Source organism: Urocampus carinirostris, chromosome 10 (assembly GCF_059441175.1).
Source record: "Urocampus carinirostris isolate Australia breed hairy pipefish chromosome 10, RoL_Ucar_1.0, whole genome shotgun sequence".
Lineage (NCBI taxonomy): Eukaryota > Metazoa > Chordata > Actinopteri > Syngnathiformes > Syngnathidae > Urocampus > Urocampus carinirostris.
This window is the reverse complement of record NC_142358.1, coordinates 10,446,124-10,465,808: the sequence shown is the minus strand read 5'-3', so window position 1 is coordinate 10,465,808 and position 19,685 is coordinate 10,446,124. Positions and strand designations below refer to the sequence as shown.

Sequence of the window (19,685 nt, the reverse complement as noted above, 5' to 3'; positions counted from 1 at the left end):
GATGGCAAACTCATGTACCACACACGCTGCTGTTCTTTACCCCTAAAGGAGCTAATTATAATTTTGAACTTTACTCGTGGCTGCCACCTCTGGCTTGTGTCACTACTGCAGCCTCTGTCAAGCACATTCATGATGCACGTTCAAGTACTTACATGTTGATAGACTCAAGACCGAATGGAAATAAAAAAAAAACTGGGAATGTGGCCTTACAAGTGATTTGTTTCGTAATATATGAAAAAGGGAGACTGGATTGCTCACCCATGCATTGATCTGGTAAATTAGCAAAGAGCTGTCTAACGAAATTTTGGATTATTTTGGATACGTTCGGCCAACTAGCAAGATTGATACTGAGTTACAAGGCTAGTTGGAATAGGGCACGTACATTTACATCTTCGAGGCACGGGGAGAACCTGAACTCCACATGAGGAGGCTGCAGTAACTGGACTTGATCCCTGAACCTCCGCACCGTGGGGCTGCGCGCTAACCACCCAGCCGCCGTGCCGTCCTATATACATCTTCTTAGTACCTCATTTGTTTGTGCTTCTGTATAGGGAATTCAAACTAGCCAAAAGCCACAACATTTTTTGTGCACACATTCTCAACGACAGACATGCACACACAAATCCACTTTAAAGACACACCAAAACATCCAGGAGGGCATCCTTACCAGATAAACGAGCAACCTCAACTGTCCTCTTTCAACGCAGGGGACCAGCGGCTCTACACTGAATCCGTACTGAATGACAAAGTTTAGAATCATCAGGTTTCTGCATCTATCTCAGCTGCCTTGTGTGAAAGTGCGAACTGGACTAACTAGCCAATCACAATACACACATTAGAATATTATCCTTCTCCATTTCACACCTTCACTGAGAGCCTTTACGGACTGGGTGGTTCCCTTGTTTCCTCAGTAGAACAATGTATTTGCAGAAATCTGTCACATTCCACAGTGCTATTGTGACACAATATAACGCAGGTCGATGAGCTTGAATCCAATTTAGGGTACGCCAGTCATATTGTTATAACTCTAATGGTCACGATACATTTTTAATGCAAGGCTTCTGTTGAAGATGAAAAGGATATCAACACTTTGAAGATCAAAGAATGAAATAAATTGCTGTACTGTATGTATTATATAAAATGCACAATATGCATGGCCTATGAAATATATGCCATTTACCTTGTCTTCCAGCATCCATCTACCCATCCATCGCAATAAAAAGTTTCCTATTTTGGTGAAAATGTAATGCTGTGAACTTATAAAAACAGGTTTCTTGGATTGTAAATCAAGACTTATGACACACTTCTATAGCTTTTGATTGATGACGACCTCCTACTTTTCTTTTCCTATCCTTTCTGGCTAACAGGTTGGTGGTGAAATGAGGGAGAAGGACTTATCGGGATGAGTCAGCGGACCATGTTAAGGTCGAGTTTTTCCTTGCCGGTATGTTGGTTTCAGATCAGAAGATGGTGTAATAGTGACCTGTGCAGTCCTAAAGACATTTCGTGACTAAGGGCTATACAACAAATAGATGTGACTTGTCTTGACTTGGATTGGATTTTTTGTGTTCATTTGATTCTAATTAAATGTAATACGTACAAGGTTCGTACACCTTTTTCATGACCAAATGTAAGAACTTTTTAAAGACTTTCTAAGCCAATTTTTCAATTTCACCAGTACCATTTAAATAAGAAATCCGGTGTGAATTGTGTATTTTGCAGATCCACACTCATATCTGCAATTTACATATAAGATTTTTAATCTTCTGTGTGGATTTATTAGGACATATGATTTTTACATCTTGAGTAAATCACTAATATATTTGTGGATTACGCGTGTAAATATTTTTGAGTAAAATCTCTCCCAATATAGGTGTTGGGTAAAATGACGTTAATAAGTAGCTTACATTTTCAGTTGCAGGAGCTTCTTCCTATTAAAATTTACCACTGGGATACACTGCCTTAATATTTTGCATGGCCCACAATAAATGTCCATAATTGATACATAATCCTTGCACTAAATATATATTTTATAGTGCCCTGTCCTATCAAACATATCCTATAGGGGGCAATGACACTAAAACAATGTCATACAAACTTAACTGCTTATCACGAGGAAAGTTAAGCGATAGCAAAGTGAAGCCACCAAAGAGCAGTGTTAGCGTCATTTTTAGGTATACTTGTGAAACATGCATTTACAAGCACTTGCCACAAAATGCAAGCCCTTTACAATCATTGAAATACACAACATTAAAATAAAAGCATTTTCGAGTATTTAGAGCAACGGTGCAAACGCTGTACTTAGATCAACATGCTACTGCTCTTTTTCTTTTCAAGTCCTACATGGAAATCATCATCTATTAATTGTTAAAGTAGGCATAAGTGGCTATATAAGGCTAAATGCCAATGCTGACTGTGAGCCTTTTTTGAAAAATTAAGCAATGTACAAATAATAGGTATGTTTACGTGCAGCGTTGTTTAATGAAGATACTAATGCTACTTGCTAACTTTGACAAACCAGCTAAACAAACCTAATGGGTTTTGGTTTATTCCTCTGGGACATTTCCATTTTATTCTCAGTACTTACTGCAGACACGTCACACCTTTTTCATACATAATGTAAGTCAATACTTCTGGCAAGCAAAAATCAGCCCAACTTGTAAAAACACAAGACTCAGCAATGGAGCACACTTTTGGAAATAGCAGGAACCACACATAGTATTTCGCTGATGGTGATGAGTGACAAGAATGATTTTTTTTTTTTTTAATTTAGTGTCGAAAGTTAAATGCGGAAACAACGTATGTTAGCGTAATGTAGTGGTGGGCGTAACGGCCTGCAAGGCCTTCTCTGCTGTCCATGAAAATACAATATCTGAATCATGTGATGTTGATTATAGTTTGTCCATCAATACTTATTAAATTCCAATTTGTCTGCCAGCTTCCTTTCATTGCTTTTCCCCTGGTTGTATTGCTTCCAGATGTATGCTTTAATATTCAAGCAATAGGTGTCAAACTCACAGCCTGCGGGCCAAATACGGCCTTGTGTACGAAATAATTCTCTATACATCTACTATAATGGCCCGGCTCTATGAAACGCTACTAACTCCCAAACATTCAACATTGCAGGGCTTCAGTGCCCCCCAAAGACGTCCCGGAAGCGTTCCCGCATCAATCGACTTAGCCGTGACTTGACGAGCGCAGCCACTTTTAAAACTATCTACTGACAAACAACATTTCGGCCGGTTGAAAAACAAGACCAAAATGTGCATTCAAAGTGAGTCTTTAGTGTCAGGGATCAGGGACGTTACACCCAGGGACCAACTTCTATCTATCACGATGTAACGGAAGGCTAAACTGAGAAAAGCAGTGTGACGTTTCTGTGGCTGTGGATTATGCAGACGGTAAACCCTCACAATGGCCAAGAGAAAAGAGAAAAAAAACTTTCAAAACCAATGGTAGTCTTGCGAGTTGATGTTTACTGACATTGCAAGTAAACCGGTTTGCAGGGTTGGGTAGGGTTACTTTAACCTGATTACTTTCAATTACTTTTGGATTACTCCAATACCAAATATGCTAATAAAAGACAAAAGAAACTAAATATGAATACAATTATGACTCACAACACGTGGTAAGCTTTTTCTCCTGTCTTTGATCTCTTTGATCTCGGCAAATTAACATAGAATGCGACAGAAACAAAATGAAAATAATTCCAAACAGCTTGCCAACATCATTTTTGCCGTTCCATGTATTCCGTTACTCCCCAAGCCTGCACAAAATTTTGTAATTTTATTCATATTTAGTTTCTTTTGTCTTTTATTAGCATATTTGGTATTGGAGTAATCAGAAAGTAATTGAAAGTAATCAAGTTAAAGTAACCCTACCCAACCCTGCCCGTTTGTCTTCTTTGTGGAGCGAATGTGGATGTAAATAGGGAGTATAATGTAAAACAGCACTATGAGTCAAAACATCTGGATAAACTAAACAACCTGAAGATATAGAAGGTTAAGGAGTTAAAGCCTAATATCAGGATCCAGCAAATGTTCTTCACCAAAGCAAAATCCCAAAGTGAAAAGCACAAATTTGATTTACGTTATAATTTTTTTTCATATTTTACATTTGTATAGATTTTACATAAGATTTTTTTTTATAGAGAGCAAAGTTTGTTTAATGTTATTTATTGTTTAAGTTTGTTTATTATGGAATAATATCCCTGTCTGTTTTAAACTCTTAATAATGTTAAAATCCCTTATTTTTGGTGAAAACCATACATCTTATTTACATTTACATTTTTTTTCATATTTTGTATTTGTTTATATTTGAAAGGAGACATTTTAAAGACACCAAAGTGTTTTTTCTTATTCAATGTTTAAGTGTATTCCTATTTTCAATTTGTATTTATGTTTAAAACAAAATAAAGTTTTAGTGTATTGAATAGTGACCCTATTCAACCCGTGACCAAAGATGTGGTTTGAGTTTTTTCCCTCTGTGCAATTGAGATTGACACCCCTGATTTAACCAATCCCATCACCCTTCCTTGCGCCAGGGTAAACGATGCAGCATACCTCTGAAAATATGTGACATATTGAAAATATATGTTTTGTGTGAATGTTTCAAATAGTTCCACACATTATCTTGCAGGGAAGCATGAAAAACTAACTATAAACAGTGAATTTATGGATGAATATAACTCCGCATTTGCTCTAGATAAAGTCACATTTAGATTTGCATGCACCAGTAAAATGTGTTTAAAGCTTTAAATGCATACATCCACTAAAGCTACAAAAAGAGGAATGCACTTTATAAAATCCAGGTCTTTGCCAGTTTTACTGCCAAATCTTTCTTTCAAGGATTTAAAAAATGGTCTTGGGATGTTTCCCTTATGTGATAATCAAAGCTTGATCTAACTGGAAAGAGTGCAAGAAAGCAGACTGGTGGGTGGAAAGAAGAGAATTAAAGCTTGAGGAGAAAACAAAACTAGGAAATCCGAGCGTGTATTATCTCTTCCATACAGAAAACTGCGCCCACAAGACTGCCTGAAACCCCAACTGTCGTCTCTATTTAACACATCAATCAGTAGAATGACATCCATTGGGCCGAGGAAAAACTCAATGACTCCAAATCGGCTATTCTTTGTTGCCTGGCAATCATTTCAAAGCTTCGGGCCAGGCAAAGCCCCAGTTTGTAAGACCGAATCAAAGAATTTTTGAAAAATCCAAGATTTAATTTGGTGTCCTACCTGCTCAAATACCAAATTTTCTACAACGTAAGGTGGATTTATAAAGCGCATCCTCCAAAACTAGTCTCCTGAGATATTTTTATCATAGATAATTTGTAGCGGACTATGAGGTGCATTGAATTAAAACTACAGTGTGGACTAAGGTTGCACTTAAAAAATTATTACCATTTTTGTGCATTGATTAATCAGTCGAAATATATCGCTGATAACAATTGCAAAAGTTGAATGCATCGGGATTTAAACCTAGATCATAGAAGGAAGATGGCCCGATCAAATTCCCTATACTACGAGGGATACAAACGAACCACGAAAAAGCATTGGGATTTATGTCATAATCACACTATTTTTAGCCATGTGGATGTTATTATTGGGCTGGGCCGCAAGAATTTTGACAGACATTAAACCGGTCCATAGTACAGAAGAGGTTGGGGACCACTGAACAATTGTATTGCATCGCCGGTTTGCAAAGTCTTGATGAAGGGCACAAGGTTCTGAACTGAATGAAGAGAAAGGCATAGTGGAAAGTAATTCAGTCGTCCTGAAAGATATAACCGCATGGCTGCATGGATTCCACAACTTTTGTCACAATACTTACTTTGAGTAAAGAAAAAGTGAAACAAAAGTTTATACCGAATTTTCTTCACTGTTTTCTCATTTCTCTAACATTTTTTTCTGGTACTGAGACTACAAATAGTGTGAAAATAGGAAGACTAATTGCCCGTTCCCACTTCATCCATGTCCCTAGTGGCCTGGTGGTTAGGATTCAGTGCTCTAACCATCACTATCTGGGTTAGATCCCCATTGCCACTATGCAATTGTGGTTGGTGATAAATATCGACCAATATGATAATACACCAGTATGCATTTCCCATCCTTCCCCGTGCATAGGCACACCTGATTATATGGCACACGTCAAATTTACGGCTTGTTTAGGGGTTTTGGGTGCATTTTATAGTATGGATAATTTGATAATTTAAGTCAAACCTTAGTAAGCTTGGTAGAACAGATAGTAAAAAACAAATAACACTGACTATGTTTCCTCAACAAATTTGTTACAATTCAAAGAAAAACCGTATTGCTTGGAAACTAACCTGTTGAAGAAACTCATTTAGTGTAAAAAATAAATCTTAACAAGGGGTCAAATAACACATTTGCTCCTTGTTTTTCCAGCAAATGGCTCCTGCAGGTGAAAATGAGATCAAGTTCAGTTTGTGGGGAAGCTCCTTCAAGCTTGGCTGTGGACTACATTGAACACAATCAGTGCTAATTGTGAGAGGTCAGTGAGAGATCAGGTCTCTCAGCCAGGAGTGTTTAATCTCGTTGCCAGTGTGGGAGGTTGAAGTGAGAGAGTGGCAGGAAACCTGAGAGACTTTTAAAGAAAAACACTATTGGAAACAGAACACCAAATTTCACTCCATCACTAAGGAACTAAAAGGTATCTCCAAATTCTTTAACATGCAAAATGTGAGAAAAAAAGTAGATGGGTTTTGCAAGAAACTATATATATATTTCATTGGTATAGTCCAATTATTTTCCAAGATAATGCATTTTGAAGACATCATGTTTGTTTTTGTCATCTTTTTACTGTTAAAAACATCAGCACCCTAGCAAGCCAGTCGCCAGTATGTTTTACATGTCAGGTTTTGGTAATTTTGTGGAGAATGCATAGGTGTTGTGTCACAGGTAGAAGCAGTAATGGTACAACAAAGGGCGAGCAGCCAGTTAAGGGCTAACTGGCAAACATAACACCCAGATAGCTAACATTGGGCTTACCAGGAACAACAACAAAAGGGGGCCGCAGACTCGGCGTAAAAATGTGAGGCTGGCCGAGCAAAAAACACACAGTGAGCAGCAAGCCTAACCGGGAAAAAACAAGGGCAAAGCAGCCACAGCTATGGTGATAAACGGAATGCCGTCTGGGAATAAACAAACCAAGGAACAGGGCAAAACCGTCACTAACGCTAGGCTAGCGAGCCAAACAACACACGGTGGGCAGCCAATGAGTGCCAATCGGCAGCAAACAAAACAGGAAGGTCCTCGGCAGCCCCACCGCTCAAAGGTAGCTGGCCTGACAAGAGTTTACAAAAATCACAAACAAAAGGCCATAATCTCTTACCTAAGGAGGCCAAAGTAAACACAAAACGCACTCGAACGGCAGCGGGTAAACGTACCCCATGTACAAAAGTCAATTCCATTGAAGTTGGGAAAAAGTTTAAAATGTCAGTAAAATTAGAATAGAATGACTTGCAAACCTTTTCTAACCCATATTTAAATGAATACACCACAAAGACAAGATTATCCATGTTCAAACTCATAAACTTTATTTCCATAAGCAAATAATGATAAACTTAGAATTTTATAATTGCAACAAGTGCCAAAGTAGTTGGGAAAGGGGCTTCTTCACCATTGTGTTACATCACCTTTCCTTTTAATAACACTCAATAAACGTTTAGGAAGTGAGGAGACTAGTTGTTGAATCGTTGATAGTGGAATCCTTTCCCATTCTTGCTTTATGTACAGCTTCAGCTGTTCAACAGTCCGGGGTCTCCTTTGTCTTATTCTGCGCTTTATAATGCGCCACACATTTTCAATGGGAGACAGGTCAGGACTGCAGGCAGGCCAGTCAAGCACCCGCACCCTCTTACTACGAAGCCACGCTGTCGTGAGACGTGCAGTGTGTGGCTTGGCATTATCCTGCTGGAAGAAGCAAGGGCGCCCATGGTAAAGATTCTGTTTGGATGGCAACATACTTTGTTCCAAAACCTGAATGTACTTTTCTGCATTAATGGTGCCTTCACAGATGTGCAGGTTACCCATTCCTTGGCCACTCATGCACCCCCATACCATCACAGATGCTGGCTTTTGCACTTTGCGTGCATAACAGTCTGGGTGGTTCTGTTCTTCTTTGGACCGGAGGACACGACGTCCACAATTTCCAAACACAATTTGGAAAACTGACTCATCAGACCACAGAACACTTTTCCACTTTGTATCAGTCCATTTTAGATGGGCTCGGGCCCAGAGAACCCTGCGGCGTTTCTGGATGTTGTTGATGAATGGCTTACGCTTTGCAACATAAAGTTTTAACCCACACTTACGGATATAGCGTCGAACTGTATTGACTGACAGTGGTTTTCCAAAGTGTTCCTGAGCCCATGTGGTGATGTCCTTTACACATTGATGTCGGTTCTTAATGCAGTACCGCTTGAGGGCTCGGAGGTCACGGGCATTCAATAATGGTTTACGGCCATGCCGTTTACGCACAGTGATTTCTCCAGATTCCCTGAACCTTTTCACAATATTATGGACTGTAGATGATGATATCCCTAAATTCCTTGCAATTGTACTTTGAGGAATGTTGTTTTTAAACTGTTCAACAATTTGCTCACGCAGTTGTTCACAAAGAGGTGAACCTCGCCCCATCCTTGCATGTGAATGACTTAGCTTGTTCGGGTCTCCCTTTTTTATACCCAGTAACAACTCTCACCTGTTGCTAATTCATCTGTTCACCTGCAAATAGTTGGTTGATTTCCATTCATCCACTTTCTGAGTAGTTATTGACACCTGTCCCAACTATTTTGGCACGTGTTGCTGTCATCAAATTACAGAGTTGATGATTTTCTCCCAAAACAATAAAGTTTATGAGTGAAGACAATAAATATGTTGTCTTTGCTGTGCATTCATTTAAATATGGGTTGAAAAGAATTTGCAATTTACTTGGATCAATTTTTATTTGCAATTAACACACTTTCCCAACTTCATTGGAATTGAGTTTTGTAGCTTTTGGAGGTCGAAACACACAACTCGGACAATACAGTCCATGGCCGCCATTGACACAGTAAGTCAAGTTTGAATTTCTCCAGGCAGAAATGGGCGTTATGCAATGGCCGTCTGGTTCGGAGCTGCCTCACATGTGAATGGGAGTTGCCATGTTGAAAGTGACATGTTCCTTCATTGATGTCAAGCTCTTAAGGAAAAGAGCTAGATGGGTCAAATTTGAGATTCAACTTCTCCAGCCCCTTGGCAGTGAAATATTTTACAAAATATTTGCAGAATTGTGGAGAGGATCACTACATGTTCTGTGCCTAGTTGAAAAAAATATATATTTTGGAACACCTTTAAAACCACAGTGTGTGATATTTGACTCACTAAATGGCACTGTTATCTAATAATTTCCACTTTGTAAAAGAAATACAAATATCTCTACCTATGATTTGTTTTAAAAAATAACTTTGGTATGATAATTTACAATATGGATTTTTTTCCCAATATTCAAATCAATGTATTTTGAGTTTTGTTTTACTAAATGGAAGTTTTTTGTACCACTAGGAGAAACTTAATATTACACACTGTCAGGACATTGAACTTAAATGTTATCTATTTTTTCTATTTAATGTGTCAAAACTATAAATTTTGCTAATGGATTTAATTTTGTGCACATAGGATGGCATCACATTTGTTTTGAGAAAAGTGAGTAAATATCTAAAAGTCTTCCATTTTGCAGATGTTAGTCCACAATTATCCTACTTTTTTTTCCAATAAAACATTTCATATGTCATTTCTCTTCAAAGTATACATACCTATGATCACAAAAATCGGTAATGTTAATTGTACGACTTTCCTTTATGAGAAATGGCAAAAGAATTGAAATTGTCCCCATTATATTATGCGAGAACTCGAACTAATAATGGCCTTAACGTTCCTTCATTTTGCTCATGTTGAGGTTTTTGAGTTTTTCCTTGCCCTCATGTAGGTTCTAGATGAGGGGATGGTGTCATAATAGTCTGTAGTTTGCAATAGTCTTTGATCTGTGCAGACCTTTGAGACTCTTTGTGCTTAAGGGCTATATAAATTAACATGACTTGACATAATTAGTTATATTGCAGATAAGTATGAAACGTGGACATGATTACAACATGATTTAATACTTGTGTCTGGGCTATTTAAAACATCAGCCGAAACAGTTCAACAAATTCACCTAAATTGACCTTAGCCACCTTCACAATGACTGACTATGTTTACTTAGGTTTTCCATCCATTCTCCTGGTTAAAAAAACCCCCAATGTGGTGCTCCAAAAGGCAGGACAAACAATGACATTAAACTAAGTATTAAACTTGTCTGTTTGGTATAATAATCAATCAATTATTCCCTAATTCACTAATATTAGATTAACCGCAACAGTTTTTTTTTTATTACGCAGAAATCCAAAACGCAATATTTTAATATCGTTACATGTGTTTCAGAGTGTGTATCGCCCAAACTGTTTGTAAACATGGACACTCGATTAAATAAACTAAGAGAAATAACAACAGTTCCACTCTACCTTTAAACTTTTATGGTGCTACAATATACAACGTTCAACCATTAAAACTCTCCGTAAATATTTGATTTACAGTGAACCCTCGCTATAATGCAATACACTTATTATGGTCTCGCTAGTTCACTGATTTGCATCGTTCATTCTGCATTTAATTGTAGAGTCATTCTTTTAATTGTTAAGTTTCTTCTGTTACTAATATTGGACACATGGAAAGGTGATTTCATAGGATGCCAGTTCCTTATTTTGCTCAGGAGGTAGAGCGATCGTCTTAGGATTAAGGGATCCCAGTTCCAATCCCGGCTTGTCCGTGTTACATGTCGAAGTGTCCTTGGGTAAGACATTGAACCCCTAATTGCCCCCAATAAGCAGGTTAGCGCCTTACATGGCTGCACAGATCACGGCCGTTATAGGGAAATGTGAAGCACAATGTAAAGCGCTTTGGGAAGTCATTGACTTGAAAAGCGCTGTATAAATGCAGATCATTTCATTTCATTTACCCACCCCCCTTATGGCTGATCTTTTTTTGTAACCTTATTGATACAAAAAGAGGGGGCTCAGAAAACGGGGGGTGGAAACAGGATGCGAATTCTCTCCCTCATTCTTCTTGCAAGTTCAACATCAATTGATGTCTTCTCTCTTTTTTAACACTGTTGCTGATTTTGCCAATAACGTTTTTTGGGGGGAATGTAACCCCTGTTATAAGCGAAAGTTAACACTAAATGAATAGGTTCGAGTAAGGTGTTCATGATATATTTTTATTTACTACCCTCGTTCTAAAAGACTATGTGGTCTATGAAACTGCTAGATTTTGGATTGCTTGCATTTCCATCCCAAATACATTTAGATTGCATTTGTAAATGTCCCATTACTAGAGAATTATACTTTTATATCGTTTTCTGAATTTCATTTTCTACAGGACAAAAAAACTGATATAATGGCAGGCTTGACTTTTTATAGCCACTATATTGTTATTCCACCATATCTTCAATTCTTCTTATTTCAAATGAAAGAATAATAATAAAGCGATACGCTTTTTGGTATTGGATCGATTGTAAAACAACTGGTGTAATACATAACTAATTTGAAATAGTTTGGTACCTTACAGTAATAAAACTTTGATTTATATTTAAATGCCCATCCATCCCTTTTCTGCACTGCTTATCCAAAATTGGGTTGCGAGGTATATTTAAATGTAATAAATAAAATGAGCCATGCCTACAGCACTAGTTCACTAGTTAAAAGTGTGTGTGTGCTTCACTGTAAATCTTAGGGACCGGAACGAAGACATTTCTGTGAAGTGAGAACATGTTTTGACCATCATTACTTTGTTTGAGCGTTTTGTATTGAAATGGATTCGGTTTGGGCTGAAGGTGAGTGTTAGGTTTTGGCAATTAATTGTGATGATTGAGGACGGAGTACGAGGCCAAGAATTGCGATACGTCTTTACAATTTAATAAAAACTAAGATGTTGTGCGTGTGTGTGTGTGTGCTCAAATGTGATGCACTCTTTAATTCCTTTGTGACATGTGATGAATAATTAATTGGAACTCATTGCTATTCTGCTCTCATTAAGTTATGGTCACTCAAGCTGGTGCAGCGTGCAAGTAAAACGACTGACTGAATTATTTCCGCAATTTTTATTTTGCATGCAGGCATTATTCCAAAGGTTAAATACTGATGCCTGCCTTTCTATTTACAATGTGACTAGTGGTGAATTTCGAGCACAATGAATGTAGAACGTTGGACAGTGTTCATGCCCCCTGCCCATGCTATCTTAGCTAAAAAGCCAATGTACTTACAGTAATACTTCTAAATATGAGAAAAATGTGTTCTCAGGTAATGCTCAATTGTAGACTTGCCTCTATGTTGAGCGAAATTGCTTAATACTGAATAACTGAAAACCAATTACTCCATTCTCGACCTCCAAAAAGCATTCCTGTTAACTATTGACAGCTATAAAACACATCTCCCTGATAACGAAAAACACATTAAAACAGTAATGGAACATGCAGAAATTACATAAAATAACAACTTTCAGGCCCCGTAAAGTTGTTGTAGTTAGGTTTAGATTCTGAGGCAGGTGCGGCGGGAGCAGCAGCGCACGGTCCTTCATCACGGGATCGTCTAGATGTCATCTGCGTGTCGCTTTCCACTCTGCCACCCGGGATGTTTTTTTTTTTACGCGCAGATTCAATGATGTTGTTGACCCAGTTCTTTCTCGGTCTTTCTTTCCTCCTATCCCCTTGGACCGTGCCCTGGAGAATAACCTTGGCTAGTCCTGAGGATCTTATGAGGTGACCATACCACTGCAGTCTTCGTTTGCGCACAGATGACAACAGTTCTTCATAGGGTCCAATGTGGCCTCTGATGGTGTTTCACACTGTTTTGTTTGTCACATAGGCTACATAGAAGTTTCCTGTGGCATAGCATCTCCATGGCCAGGATTTTCCAGGTATGGTGTGAGAGTCCATGTATCGAAGGTGTAGAGAAAAACAGAAGAAAACCAGTTCTTGCATGAGTCTTTGATTTCACTGCTATGCTCTTGTCCTTCCAGATGGGTTTAAGACTGGCAAGAGCGGCTGTAGTTTGAGCTATTCTGGCCATCCTCACCATTGTTTTTAAAGTCCATGTAAATACTTGGATCACTGTTTTAAGAGAGAATATTGACCCTTTCCTATCCATCCGCAAATTGCAATCACTAAAAAGCAAGCACACTCACATGTGGACATTGTTGGCAAGAGGTGGATATTCTAAGCAGTTGAAGGCCCTGATCATAAATGGATCTATGTTTTTTTTAAAGTAGCTATTTATGGTCATCACCAACAGTAATTGTGAGAGCTTGGTCATGCGTTTTATCACTGCCGCCTGTGTTTGCTTGCCTTGTGTCAGCCAATCAGCTCCCTAAACCTTGTGTGTTTTGTCCAAGTGTCTTTCATTGGTTCGTTCGTGAATGTGTATTTTGGCTGTGTTCAGACTTGGCCATCATACCGTGCCCAAGCACGTTTAGTACTAAAGTCGGGATTTCTGAGAGTGTGAGCGTAATTGATCCGGTGCAGACCTCAGTTGTGCATGCTTGGGAAAGGTGGCCCACAGGGCGGTAAGATTGCTCACTAAGGCGCCCAGCCACAGGAGCAGTAGCTGTGCAAAATGTAGCCATGATGTCACTTACTTTTGTACATTTGTATGAGGAATGTAACCGTAAATTCCGGACTATTAGGCGCTACTTTTTTCCCAAACCTTCAACCCTGCGGCTTATTCAGTGATGCGGCCAATTTATGTAATTTTTCTAACAGCCGCCAGCGGCGCTCGAGTACAAAAGGTAAGATTTAGACCGGTGGAATATATGCGCCGAGGTAGACTGCAACTTCTTAGCTTGTGCACAAATTAAATTAGCGTAGACATATCCTCATCATGCAAATTGCAAAAAGAAAGGCACATGACGTAGCTTTCAAGCTAAAAGCAAACGAGCAGTCCGATGAAGAAGATAACAGAGATACTGCACGTAAATTCCACTTTACGAGCGTGTTGCTCGCGTGTATTTGAATAAGGGAGCGTGGGACGACTTCTATATGACAAAGTCTCTTTCCCATACTGGGGAAGACGACTTTGATGAGGTCAGTTATAAGGAGGAACATGGATACGGTTTACCGTGGTTTCTACAAGTACGGTATGATTTTCTTAACAGACCCGTTTACTGCGTTGCGAGCGTGTTGCTAGTAGCGTTTTGCTACCCTTCACAGGCACGGTTTGGGATGAAAGTTATAATATTATAATTAAAGCTTTGAAAACTCTCTCGGAGTACCGTCTTTCTTTGTAAATATGTGTAACCGATGTATAATATGTATTTGCACCTGTATATTTTTGTAATGTATTTATTTGAGACACTTATTCTGATATGTTTTACGAATTAAAAAAGAGGGGCTGAGCAAACGCGGGCTGACGGGAAGTGGGGTAAAGGTGAGTAAGACCTGTTGTCGCGGCGGACAATAGTGGATATATATTTTTCCCACCCTTACCTTTGGAAATATAGACTTTTTTTCCTTGGATTAGTTTCAGCGGGTACCCGAAATTTGCAGGTCTGCATCAAATCTTAAGTACCGGTATCATTTTCTGTTTATTTTGCCGGCTGTGGTTTTAGGACTGTGTACTTTATATTCAGTTACAATCGCGTGACTCAAAGCTGGGTTTGGACTAATTTTGTGATTGTGTTACATGTTTAATGTGGGCGCATGCAGCTTATATACAGGTGCGGCTTGTCTAAGTACAAAATCGGTTTTCCTCTTAAAATGTGGTGGGTGCGGCTTATAATCAGGTGCGCTCTATAGTCCGGAATTTACGGTATGTAGCAGGTGATCAGAACCGAAAGAAAAAAATCAAAAGGAATATTTTTTGCAAACGTTTTGTTGAGTTCACTGTCAAGCGTCCACCAGTAATAACATCATATTCTGCACAAGCAATTGGATCTCCAAGCATGCTCCTGGAATAAATGAATCCGTTATGTAGAGGTATCACTAAATGTTTGTAAATCAATGGCAATTAATGGAGTACAGGACTGTCTCAGAAAATTAGAATATTGTGATAAAGTTCTTTATTTTCTGTAATGCAATTAAAAAAACAAAAATGTCATACATTCTGGATTCATTACACATCAACTGAACTATTTCAAGCCTTTTATTATTTGAATATTGCTGATTTTGGCTTACAGCTGAAAAAAACTCAAAAATCCTATCTCAAAATATTAGAATACTTCCTCAGACCAAGTAAAAAAATAATTTTATAACAGCAAAACTAAATCAAACATTTGAAAATGTCCATTGATGCACTCAGTACTTGGTTGGGAATCCTTTTGCACGGATTACTGCATCAATCCGGCGTGGAATGGAGGCAATCAGCCTGTGGCATTGCTGAGGTGTTATTGATGCCCAGGATGCTTCGATAGTGGCCTTCAGCTCATTTGCATTTGTAGGTCTGGTGTCTTTCATCTTCTTCTTAACTATACCCCACAAATTATCGATGGGGTTCAGGTCAGGGGAATTAGCAGGCCAATCAAGGACAGTGATGCCATGGTCAGTGCACCAGTTACTGGTGGTTTTGGCACTGTGGGCAGGTGCCAGATCATGCTGGAAAATGAAATCCTCATCTCCATAGAGCTTTTCAGCAGATGGAAGCATGTAGTGCTCTAAAATCTCTTGGTACACAGTTGCATTTACTCTGGACTTGATGAAACACAGTGGACCAACACCAGCAGCTGACATGGCTCCCCAAACCATTGCTGACTGTGGGAACTTCACACTGGATTTCAAGCAACTTGGATTTTGCTCCTCTCCAGCCTTTCTCCAGACTCTGGCGCCTTGACTTCCAAATGATATGCAAAACTTGCTTTCGTCTGAAAAGAGGACTTTGGACCACTCTGCAACTGTCCAGTGCTTCTTCTCCATAGCCCAAGTCAGACGCTTCTTCCGTTGTCTTGAGTTTAGAAGTGGCTTGACCATGGGAATACGGCTATTGTAGCCCATTTCCCGGACACGTCTGTGAACTGTGGCTTTTGATACCTGGACTCCAGCTTCAGCCCACTGTCTTTGAAGCTCCCCCAAATTCTGGAAGCGGCTCTTCTTCACAATTTTGTTAAGGCTGCGGTCATCTCTCTTGGTTGTGCAGCGTTTCCGGCCACATTTTTCCCTTCCAACAGACTTTTTGTGGATATGCTTTGAAACTGCACTCTGTGAACAGCCTGCTCTTTGAGAAATTTCTTTTTGTGTCTTACCCTCCTGATGGAGGGTATCAATGATGGTCCTCTGGACAGCAGTCAGATCAGCAGTCTTCCCCATACTTTTAATTTAGTTTACTGAACCAAGCTGAGTGTTTTTAAGGCTCAGGAAACCCTCGCAAGGTGTTTCGAGTTAATTAGATGATTCAGGTGATTAGTTGAATAGCCTACTTGTATACTTTTTCATGATATTCTAATATTTTGAGATAGGATTTTTGAGTTTTCTTAAGCTGTAAGCCAAATTCAGCAATATTAAAATGATAAAAGGCTTGAAATAGTTCAGTTGATGTGTAATGAATCCAGAATGTATGACATTTTTGTTTTTTTAATTGCATTACAGAAAATAAAGAACTTTATCACAATATTCTAATTTTCTGAGACAGTCCTGTATACATACAATTGTAAAATAGTCATTTTGGGCATTTGTTGCTTCTTAATTCAACACTCTGAATTTTAGTCATCTTTTGTTCAATGAAAGAGCAATGAGCTTTGCAGCCAAAGGCGTTGACATAAAATTCCCCTCGCTAATGGCATTAAAAATACATGGGGCTTTAATCAACCCATATCTCGTGGGTCTCACACTTTTTTTTCAATTGCGTGATACTCTTTTAGAACAGCATGGAACTTGTCATGTTGTCCAATATTTCAAAATACATACACAAGTGTTTAAGATTTTATTTACCCAACTAATCTGGCCTACCATGCATGATGGATGGCATCATCTTATTTGCAGAGAAAAAATTTAGTAAATCATGTCTCATTATGCCATCCTCGCCTATGGTCTTTGAAATGTTCGACCCTTGTTCATTGCAGCCCTCCGTTACTTAATCCTACTCCAACTCCCATGTTTTGATCCCACCTTTTCTACCTACACTTAACAGGCAGACGCAGTGTTAATCGTGGGACCCGAGTTAACTTATGTCCGTGACTGTAAGGACAAACATTAGATAGCGCATTCATGATTTCTTGTTTTTGCTTTGCTCCCACTGTCATCATGACCTCCTAATTCTGATATACAGTGCATACAACTATTCAACCCAACGAAAATCAAACTCATGTCTATGTTCAGTCTCAGAAACCTGATCCAGTGATTCCAATTGTTTTGCTTTACAGAAAACGGGACAGGTAAGTGGTTTAGCAGGGATCATTTCTGCTTAGGAGCGCCTGCTCTGCCAAAGCATTTGTTCTCTAAGCCTCCTCTGCTGCTTATTCTCTCCGCTCATGTTCTACAGCAGCTTGATGGGGGGATGGGGGGGGGGGGCGTGTGTGTGTGACAGCACTTCATCAGGTGCTTCCATTTTGTCCTTTAGTAGCACTCTTTGAACCAATGTGTGCATGTATGTGTGAATGAGTGTGTGCGTGCATGTGTCATGAATGAAAAGTCATGAATTGCAATGTGAATGGCAAGGGCAGAGGGTCGCTAGAGATTTAATTGTCCTATTACTGTTAAGTATTGTATTTTGGTGACTCAAGAATTTAATAGCTTAAGTACATCTTAGAACTCATAATGTACACCAGGTCATCCCTAATTTGGTACGTAAAATTGCTAGAATAAACACTTTGTTGGGAAATTCCATTGGCTTCGATTTGACAGTAGCTTTTACAAAACATTTCAAGAACATTTACGCATATTTTCTGCCTTGTCTGCAGAATGTTTGATAGATAATTGGCATTTGTAGAGTCCTCAAATTCATCCAACTGAACAATTCGATTTAGGAAGTCAAGCTCATGTTAGGCGTAGGCTTACACAATGAGCGTTGGACCCAGTTGCTACTCCTGCTGCTACTACTACTTTGCTTTGTGTTCGTTTTTAACTAATCAACTCTACTTCTTCTTCTTAATTATGAAGAGAATAAAACACACAAAAGTTTAAAAGCAAATATCTCTCTGGCTGCAATGTTCTGTGATCTGTTAATAGTATTTTCTGAAAACTGACATACCAGCTGAAGCCTGTTTACTTTTAATAAATTGTTTTGCAAGCTTAAATCTAAAACAAATATATACAATATAAATGTTAATGTCTCTTTCCCTATAACAGGGTCACGTAGAAATAAGCCTTTTGCACATATCATAAATTGCACTGTTGTCAAAAATCTGAAGCAAAAAAATAAATCAATGCTGATTGACTTTCAGTAGTCATGTAACTGTACTTTTAGATGGGTGATAAACTTTAAAGGTTATATCACTAAAATCAAAATTACATCTCTTTCACAAAACCATAAAAGAGACAAATTTTCATTAAATCTTCCCTGAATCTTTATTCATATAATTACAATCCTTACGAGAGTACTATACACATGTATCTGCATACCATTTTAAAAACCTATGTTAGTAACTCAGATCACTCACCTCATGCTGCAAAATCAATATAAACAAAGCCAATTCCTAAAAGAATTCAGGAAATTGTTGTAATTGTTGTTACTGCCACCATTCACATGTAAACGAGTAATGTGTACCACACAATTTGCAAGACCAGGGGTCATTTAGTTGCAGGAACCGCTCCAACATCTTTTGGATTTTTCCCTCCCCCAGATCAGCATGCTTGTGTTTACATTGCAAAAGAGAAGCAATATTTGGATAATTTCAATATTAAACATTTTCACTTGGAGGTGTTTCCATTTAAAAGTGACTCGCTTCTCATCTTCCAAGAACTGCTAATTAAGGGTAGGCGGATTAGTCCAAATATTGATTTTATTGATACCAACTAAGTCGATACTGTTGTCCTTGGATCGATGCTTTACTCCTTTACCAATTTCATCAAAGCGCCCTTCTATATGTAGATAGCGCAGTACTTTTTCTCTCACCCAGAGATCTGAGCCACTCTCTAAGGGTATGCCTCAGTGTGCGACTGAGATAAACACCTTTAGCATCTCTCCCTACCTTGCCTCAGAATGTACTACAGGTCACACCTAATTTACGCACAAACCTTTATCAGAACTAGGTATGAAACAGGTAAACTTTGTTTTTTTCTAACAACAGAAAAGTAGAATGCCAAGTGTCATTTGTGTGGAAAAATGGTCCACTACTGTGAAAAATTTACAGTAGCAAATGAAAAAAGTTCACCCTGAAAAGAGCAACGAGCTGCGACCCAAAATTTAAGGATGTTACCGTTCCTGAACTAAAACCTGTAAATCTATCCTCACTATGGCAACAGAGCCAAAACGACTTGTTCGTTACATCGCTGATTTTATGGTTTTGACTCTTTTATTTTTGCTCTGAAACAGTAGTTAATTGTTTATCTATAAAGGGTTTTTGGATTGCATCATTTACACAATTCTTACTTCCTGACTTTATTTTCAAAATATTTGGCAAATGATGTAATTGACATGTTTGGTAATGTTCTTTTTGTGTTTCTGTTACA

General features: G+C 38.6%; 1 protein-coding gene across 2 annotated transcripts in view; it reads right to left on the bottom strand.

The window, feature by feature from the left end:
• The window catches only part of fat3a (FAT atypical cadherin 3a), a 228,471-nt gene that overhangs the window by 154,665 nt on the left and 54,121 nt on the right, over positions 1-19,685 (bottom strand). Inside the window, exon 1 of one of the 2 annotated variants that reach the window (XM_088346269.1) lies at positions 6,328-6,472. The exons of the other annotated variant lie outside the window; for it this stretch is intronic. The gene's annotated coding sequence lies outside the window, so the exon portion shown is untranslated. Of the gene's footprint in view, positions 1-6,327; positions 6,473-19,685 lie in introns of those variants that run through there. 2 annotated transcript variants of the gene reach the window in all.